Source organism: Megascapheus bottae, chromosome 5 (assembly GCF_031878675.1).
Source record: "Megascapheus bottae isolate mThoBot1 chromosome 5, mThoBot2.hap1, whole genome shotgun sequence".
Lineage (NCBI taxonomy): Eukaryota > Metazoa > Chordata > Mammalia > Rodentia > Geomyidae > Megascapheus > Megascapheus bottae.
This window is the reverse complement of record NC_143513.1, coordinates 43624333-43633401: the sequence shown is the minus strand read 5'-3', so window position 1 is coordinate 43633401 and position 9069 is coordinate 43624333. Positions and strand designations below refer to the sequence as shown.

At 35.9% G+C, this 9069-nt stretch overlaps 1 pseudogene; it reads right to left on the bottom strand.

Annotated features, from left to right (window-relative positions):
• Window positions 1-7323: 7323 nt before the first annotated feature.
• LOC150063310 (actin-related protein 3 pseudogene) lies at window positions 7324-8779 on the bottom strand (annotated as a pseudogene).
• Between the last annotated feature and the right edge of the window lie 290 nt (window positions 8780-9069).

Sequence of the window (9069 nt, the reverse complement as noted above, 5' to 3'; positions counted from 1 at the left end):
GTACCTCTGCACAGTTGCCCCCAACCTGGGGGATTTTTTTCCCAGAAAGATGGAAGCATCCCCTGGATATAAGTGTGCTGGGTAGCTGGTCTGCAGAGAACATCTCTAAATTGCCATCCAAAATGCAGACTACCTGACACTGAATAGCCTAAACTTCATGAATGAGCATGTTTCCCACATTTGGAAAGTCATAAAACATGTAGGACTCCAGTGTGTACTCAGCAATGACCTCGTGGTAGCATGCCTCACAGTGGCATTAGTGTGAAGATCAAGGGAGTTGTAACATCTATTCTATAATTGATCATTGGCCTATGTTCATATTCCCAATGACGTTTCCCATAATCCCCAAAGTGTGATGTTGTGCAAGTTTTATAAACCATCCAGGATAAGGCTTCAATGTAGTGACTCAAATGGGATTTTCCCAACATAAAGTTGTGCAATTACTTTTTCACTGGAAAGTACTTAAGGGAGTGATTATGCTTAAAGTTTTTAAAACCTGGATTTTCACCATTTGAGCAATGCCAAAAAGAAAAAAGAAGTGCTACTTTCTTGTTCTTCAAAGTACTATCCTTAGACTGTCTAATCTGTATGATGAATGATGCATAATTTCTGCTTTTATCATCTATGACAACTTCCTCTTTTTGTATTGTAATTGCCTTATTGGGGTTTGATGGTTATAGGCATGGAAAATTTATGGTTATGAATTAAGTAAAAATGGAGCTTGGTTATCTTTACAAGATAGATTGTGGGAGATAATTTTTTAAAAGATTATACCATACAAGAAATTTAAACATTCTTTGAAATACACATGGCAAGTTTTAAATATCTCAAATAACCTACACCCATAATTCTCAGTTAAGTTTCATTGAGTTACCTAAGGAAAGTGAGGTTTGTTGTATTATTTTTCAAAAGTAAATGTGTAAGTGTCCTTAGACCAATTAAATAAATCTCTCTTGGATAGGACCAGAATATCAATGATTTTAAAACTCTCCAGGTAATCCCAACTTGTATCCAATGTTGAGCTTCTGATATTTTTCATCCATACATACAGTTTTCACAAATTTCCTTCTGAAACATGACATAAAAGGCACAAGATAAGCAGCAATGAATATGGCTACATGAAAATCATCAAGTTTTATACGAAGGGTGAATGAAGAAAGAGTTGCAAGAAACTAACTGAGTGGTGGCTACTGAGAGTGGCAGTGGTGGCATTCATGCTTACCGTTAAAATTTAGATCTCTCAGCTGTGGCCAGAACTGCAAAAATGCATTGGGAAGTGTCTAAAGATCTGTCCTATGCTTCCAGTATTCAGGACATAAAGATGAATTTTGAGGTTGAGGACTTTATATTTTGTAGGAATTTTTCAGTCGGTGTAGGCTTTTGAGAGCGGTAATCATCAATATGCAGGAAACACTTTTGGGGATAGTGTAAGCCTGTGAAGAAAGAGGATGACAGACTACATATTCAACTGCAATTTTTAAAAAGGTAATTGACACTATGTTGGAAATAAACTATACAATTTGAGGGGAAGGGAGGGGAGTAGAGAGGGATAAGTGGGAGAAAAGGAGGGATGGGGTAAAAGTGTTGAAAAAGGAAATGTTCTCATTACCTTACTTATGTAACTGTAACCCCCCTGTTCATGATCATTACTCTCTCTCTCTCTCTTTCTTTCTCTCTCTCTCTCTCTCTCTCTCCTCAATATATATATATATAATCAAAAGGAAACTCAATGCCACCAGAAACATAGAGTTCAAAGAATGACTGAGAGCTGTGTGTCCCCAAGAGAGCTCTATGAATATATACAGATTGTGGACATGATTAAAAGACAAGTCAAATGTTCTTTCCTTGGGTGCTCTACAACACAAGAAAGACTTGAAGGGAGGATTGCAGAAATGTCCAGCGGTGGCCAGATTTTGAGGGCACACAAAATGTTGTGACTAAGGGAAGCTTCTCCTCTCATTAGATGTTCATTCAAATAAGAACAATTCTAGGACTCATATTTCTTATGTCGATTTACAGAGGGCCCAGACCCAGAGAGATGGGGGTAAGGATGAAAGGTGAAGCTTTGTCTCCTCTGCCTTTAGCTGCCTGAAAATAACTCAAAAGAATATGGATAGGGATTCCACAGAAAGGAAAATTATTGGATTAAACATACTAAAGTCTTAAACTCAACCCAGAATTTATTTTTTATTTTTTGTTGTGGGTCATGGGTCTTGAACTCTGAGCGTGGGTGTTGTCCCTGAGCTCTTCAGGGCAAGGCTACTCCCTACCCCTTGAGCCACAGCCGTACTTCCTGTTTTTTAGTGGTAAATTGGAGATAAGAGTCCCACATTCTTTAGTGCCCGGGCTGGCTTAGAACCACAATCCTCAGATCTCAGCCTCCTAAGAAGCTAGGATTACAGGTGTGAGCTACTGTGCCTGGCTTGAATTTAATTTTTATTAAGTCAATATAGTCAGAAGTGTAGAGGGAGAAAGAAGTAATCATAACTTTTATAAAGACAGAAGTAAAAATCATACAATGTTAATTATTAAGTTGATTGTGACTCTTAATGAGGTAACTTGTAAATAGAAAAATCATGCTTCTACATTTATGGACCTTGCAAGACATGCATGAAATAATTAATAGTGGCTTGTTACTGCCAGGACCAAGGTTGATGAGGGTGGTACTGTAAAGGGACATTTTCAAGATTTTAGATCACAGGATCACTCTGTTATCATGTTTTATATTATATATTAATGTAATATAATTGTACTTTATAAGACAATAACTACAAATTCTGCTGTTCAAAAATACTATATACAAAAAGTTAAAAAATACTATATATAGAGAGAAGGGACAAATAAAGTCTGTCTCCGATTTTATTGTGTTTCTTCCATTTGCATATCTGCTAATGTAGTAAAAAAATGTGTGTAATATTCCAAATAAACACTGTTAAAGTCTTAGAGAATACATGTATTTCTACTGTTTATAAAAGGTAACTTCCCTGTTATCTCTCTGTAATGAAGCACCACTTCTCAGTTATATCTGATAATGGGACAACAATCCCCCAGATAATTAAAGCCACAAATAATCCATTAACATAATTTCAGGTGGTATTTGTAGTCTTTTTCATCTGTCTCTGCTCTTGGCACTATTACTAACCATTGTAAACACTAACCAGTTTGAGTTTTCCAGCTTCTTGGTCATCCTCCTCCCATACTTTGATGAATCTGTGGACAAGAAATGAAATTACAAGAAATGCTATCTGGGGCAGAAAGAAGGACTGCTCATCCACTTCCATGTGGTCAGGCTATGAAACCCAAAGTCAAATAGAAGTTAATTGCTCTGAATTTATGTGGTACTAGGTTTCAAACATCATGGTGTGCACATGTCAAAAGCCCACTTGCATTTTACTATTCCAATGGCTCTCTATTCTCAGCTTTCAGATCCCCATAGTCAATTACACCATTACACTGTGTGGGAATTTTTTTAATGACAAACTTGATAAATGAACAATATTTTGTTATTGTTGATGTCCTCCATCCATTCAGTTTAATCAGTCTAATTTATCTTAAAAAAAATGGACTGTTGAGCTGTGAGTGAGTGATACAGGTTCAGGGAAATGAAAACTGCTTTGACAATCAGGTGGCACTGAGATGTTATATTCTAAAGGTGGCAGTTGCTCTCTTATTGTGTTCTAGTGCATTGACTCCCTGGATTTGACTTCAATCTTCTGGCTCATCTACCCTCACAGGCCTGTCTTCTTCATAACCTCTCAGTGTTTGCTTTTATTTCTTGTCCTTTCTTTCTCATTTTCTTTTCTTATGTAAGAAAAATATTTGAATCCTTCTGTTTGGCTTTTCTTCTTTTGTTTTCTGTCCTTCAGTTCCTCCGAGAAATATAGATAAGTTTCTCCCTCTAATTCCCCTGGAAATTCATAAAAAGGCCACTCTGCTTCCATTTGTGGGGCTTTCTTTGAAAATTCCCAGCCAACCAGTTTTTAGTTGGGTCTCAAGTAAACAAGTGAGCACACTGCAAATAAAATTCATTTTCCATGATTACACTGCCCTCAGGATTAACTCAGAAGTCTCTCATTTACTTAAACTAGAGCTAAAATGTAAAATATAGATTTTATCTTATTTCTTTGGTTGTTTGCAAGGTCTCACATGTGATGTGAACTGCTTTCTTATCACTTCTATTTGAAGGATAATATTGCTTTAGTTCAAGAGACCAACATATCACATTAAAGTTCTCTGTCTCCATCCACTTGCCTACTTAGGCATTAAAAATAAATCACTTAAATAAAATTGTTGATGCTTAAGAAATTTATTTATACCAATTCTATCCATCACAAAACAAAATATCCTGATAAGATGTGCCTTATCTAAAGAGGAAGAGACATCTTAATGTTTCGGTCCTTTTAAATGTAATTTTGTATTGAGTGGTCAATTGAGGTATAAAATACAACAAAAATGCAAACAGCATAATATTTGGTATGCCCAGCATATTGCAACAGTAACCTCTGTGAAAGCAAATATACTACTTTATTTATTCAATAGAAAAAGCTATATTCCTACTGCATAAAACTAGCAGGCCATACCACTTCTCTTCTAAATACAGGATTATAAATCTCAAGTAACAAACTGTCTAAATTTAGAGGAAATAAGTGCTTGGTGTCAAATATTTAAATTTTCATTTACAGCATGTTAACAGATTCTTACTTGTGCATGTGCACACATGTTCACATGAGCCCACGTGCTCTCTCTCTCTCTCTCTCTCTCTCTCTCTCTCTCTCTCTCTCTCTCTCTCTCTCTCTCTCTCTCTCTTTCTCTCTTTCTCTTCTCTCTCTCTCTCTCTCTCTCTCTCTCTCTCTCTCTCTCTCTCTCTCTCTCTCTCTCTCTCTCTCTCTCTCTTTCTCTCTCACACACACAAACACACACACAGGGAAAACCCAAACTGTCTCAGGAAAAAATGATCTTCAAAAGATCTTTTGTTTCTTCAAACTTGATACCTTTTCAGGCTCTTGCCTGGAGAGTCCTGAGTATCTCACATCCAAAATTTTTCATTTCCTTTGCAATATTGACTTGGCATCTTCCTTGGCCATAATTGCTTTTTTGTTGCCTAAATTGAAATTCCAATTTTGACATCCACTTACACGGATATTTTTATTGGCTCACAAAATCTCCTCCACTATTGAGTGTGCACTCTTTTATAGCTGACATAGCAAGAGAAAGTTCCTCAAATATGCAAAGAGATAACTCTTGTTAACTGAGATAACAGGTAAGTGACCTGCATGAGAAAAATATAAATGTTAAATTAGAAATGCCAAAAATCTTGATACATAAGGCCATATAGTATGAAGCTAATTGAAAGGATCTCCAGGATATTGAAACAAAAGCCATATAACAAATGATTGTTGTCCTTAATGCACTATGTTGTCTCTCATCTCCTTTGCTGTCCCTTGGTTATCTCATATTGTTATAGTATCTCACTTTGTTATCTGATATATTGAATTTATTTGTATTTGGTTACTTGAAATTTGATAGGGAAGGGGGGAAAACCAAGATGGGTGGGGGGTTGGGGGGGGAGGGAAATTGGTACCAAGACATGTGAAAGGGTATCAATGTACGTGAATTAATGCACCTTCTATCTGGCAAATATCATGTAACCCTTTTACTAATTACAATAAAAAAATAGAGAAAAAAATTAGAAATGCCAAATCTTTCCAAGACAGTTACAATAGCCTTAGATACAAAGCTAAGAATTACATTGTAGTTTAAGAAGGTGCCACTAAGGAGAAAGAAAGAGATTCATTTCAAAATTGAAAGAAATAGATCCTACTGGATACCTAAAATTTTAAATAATAAGTAAACAATTCTCAGGAAACCAATAGAAAGCTTGGGCGTCAATCATATTAAAAACATTCTTTATAGCCATTAAATGTTTAGGTACACTACTATAATTTTAATGGTACTAAAAGTAACCAGCCTTCTGCTTGAAGTTAGTAAAAAACAAAAACAGATCCAGATATTTTTTTTGGAGTTGGCAGAAATTGTTTTTATTGCTCTTAGTGTAATTTTTTGAGAATTTATTAATGTTGATTTTTACATCATATTTTAAATGACAAGTTTAACAAACAAGTGTTCAAGGAGGGAATCTCTATTTACAATCACTGGGACTTAGTATTTAGAACTTAATCAAAATTAGGCTAAGGGTTTGTATGTCATAGAAGCATATTAATTTAAGAAATAAAATATTGTGTCTATAGAGTCATAAGTTTTTATGTCTATATAGTTATGTTTATATTTCCATTACCATGGCCATAGCTTTGGGTAAGCAGTTATTGAGTCCTTGCTCTTGTACTCTTTGGATTTAATAGCCACATATTAAGGATACCATGCGCCTTCTGTTCCTTAGGTCTTGACTTGTCTCACTCAACATGATTTGCTCTAGATTCATCCACTTCCCTGCGAATGCCATTATTTTATCTTGTCTGTTGGCTATGTAGAATTCCATTGTGTATATATACCACATTTTCTGTATCCATTCATCTGCAGTAGGATGATCCAGATATTTTTAAATGCAAAGAAAATTAACTTTCCATGATATGTCAGGGGTGGGTATTGAAAAAAAAACAAACAAAATCAGACTGCAAATGAGTTATACAAATGAAAATATCAAATGGAGATCCAGTTATCAAAATGAAAGCATTCAACATATTAAAAGTTCTCAATTATTTGTACAGCACTCATAAAAAAGTCAGCTTGCTAACCAACTGTTATGATTTTAAAGAACTATTGCAGAAGATTGACGAAAATAGATTTATTAGTGAACTTATAAAGAAGTTAAAGGCCTGAAACAAATATTAAAAAGAAATCTGTGTCTTTATTAGAATGGTGTTAGGCTTTAAATATATCAATTTTGGTAATCAAATTATTGTTTGTGGTTTGTTTTTTAAACAGCTGTAATACTAGTCCACCCATCTTGTCTTTACTTTTTCTTTTAAAGCAAGAAACAGAATGTAGGTAATCAGAAAGCACTAGCAGGCATCAGTTAATCCAAGATACTAGCTTCTTAGTTCCAAAAGCACTTGCAAAGAAAACCATTGGTGTGATAGGGGAGAGGGGAGTGGAGGCAATTCATAATAACTGGAATTCCATGAGTGGGTATGCCAAGTCTCATGAGGCTAATTTTAAAATTTATTCTTTACTTGGTTACTTTTCGTTCCTCGATACTAATTTTTCTTTGACTTTTTTCCTCAAAGTATAAAAAGTATGAAATATAAACTGCACACATGGAAGTGTACAATTCAAGCATTATAGAGCTATCTACATACCGATAAATCCCATCAAATCTTGGATAATTCAATAATATACAAAATATCAGGGCACAGAAAGAACTAAAACCCACTTCTTTTGTTACACATAAGATTCAAATATTCAATCTAAAGAAAAACAATCATTTTGGCTCTCTTCTACATTTGCTGTTGATACACTTATTAAAATATTCCTGTGTAATCATGTTTGGTCTTACTATTCAAGTCAGGTTTAAAACCTCGAAACCAGACATCCAGACAAAACAAGTAATCAGATTATCTCTTTTCCATTTCCCTAACCCCAAATAACTAGGAAGTCAATTTTAGGACATGACTCCAAACACTGGATTGTGACGACAAATGCTAGATCCAATTTCTTCATAATCTTTTTTGGTGTGGCATACTTGGTAGAACTCAGGCGTGGAAGCCAGCATTGATCCACCAAACCAAACTGCATATCGTTGCATGTGGTGTGTAATTATTTGTACATCAATAGGTTTTGGCTTCAATCTACCACCACTCAGTTCCTCACTTAATTTCAGCCTGGCATCTACAGTTCTTTTCAAATCTCTTTGCGAGCGAAGTCAAAAGTCTCTGAACATGGTTGAACCTCCAGAGAGGACGATATTCTTGTAGAGAGGACCTCTTACATCAATAGGACAATTCTGAATTATTTCATCTACAACTTCTGAGATAGGTTGTGTAAAGTCTGGATTAGCAAACTCTGGATGAAAAAAGATTTCAGGTCCCAAGAATCTTTCATAACCAACATCGATGGAAAATTCTTTCTTTGAGATAGCATTGATTCCAGTATACTGTTTAATCCATTTTGACCCATCAGTGTCATACTTGTTAAATTTTTTTTTACTAAATCTGGGCAGACATAACTATAGCGCTCTTTTACTGCCTTGGCAGTTTCCAGGGACTGTTCTGGAGGGATTCCTATTGCTCAATCTCTCAGCAGTTGTTGGATAAAATATGTTATATCTCGCCCTGCAATTGGAATGTGTTTTATACAGCTGATGATCACATACCCTTCAGCCATAGGAATGACATGAGTGACACCATCTCCACTGTCTATTACCATACCAGTCATCGTCCGTTCTCCTACTTGTCTTGAGGTCCAGGAGGCAGCTAAGGCAAGCACAGCCTGCACAGCAATGTACAAGCCAGGAATATTGAAGGACTCAAACATTATTTCAGAAGTATATTCCCTGTTTTCTGGAGTATTCAAAGGAGGCTCAGTCAAAAGAAAATAATGGTCTTCAGGTTCTGCCCTTAAATACTTAAAGATGACTTGCTCCATAAACCTTTCCATCAAGTCCCAATCTTCAAGGATACCATGACGGATTGGTCACTTTGTTTGCATATGTAGGTTTTTCTATTGCTTCATCACCAATGAAAAGGTCTAGGTCATCAACACCTTTCATCACTCTCCTCTGAGCTTGATCACCTACTTTTGATGATTCATTAATAGCAATACAGGATGGGATGATAAACTGTAGTTCTGTATTTCCAGCATATCCTAACTTTGTATATCCTACAACTTCTTCCCCCACAAGATGGCCATTGCCAACGCCCGGCCCTTTGAAATAATTTTTAACCAAATAAGCTTGGGTTAACTATGGTCTCTTAGGGATGACATAAAAAGAAAAAAAGGAGGATTGTAGCTAGGCACCAGTGGCACATGCCTGTAATCCAAGCTAAACAGGAGGCTGAGATCTGAGGACCACGGTTCAAAGCCAGCCCAAGCAGGAAAGTCTGTGACGCTCTT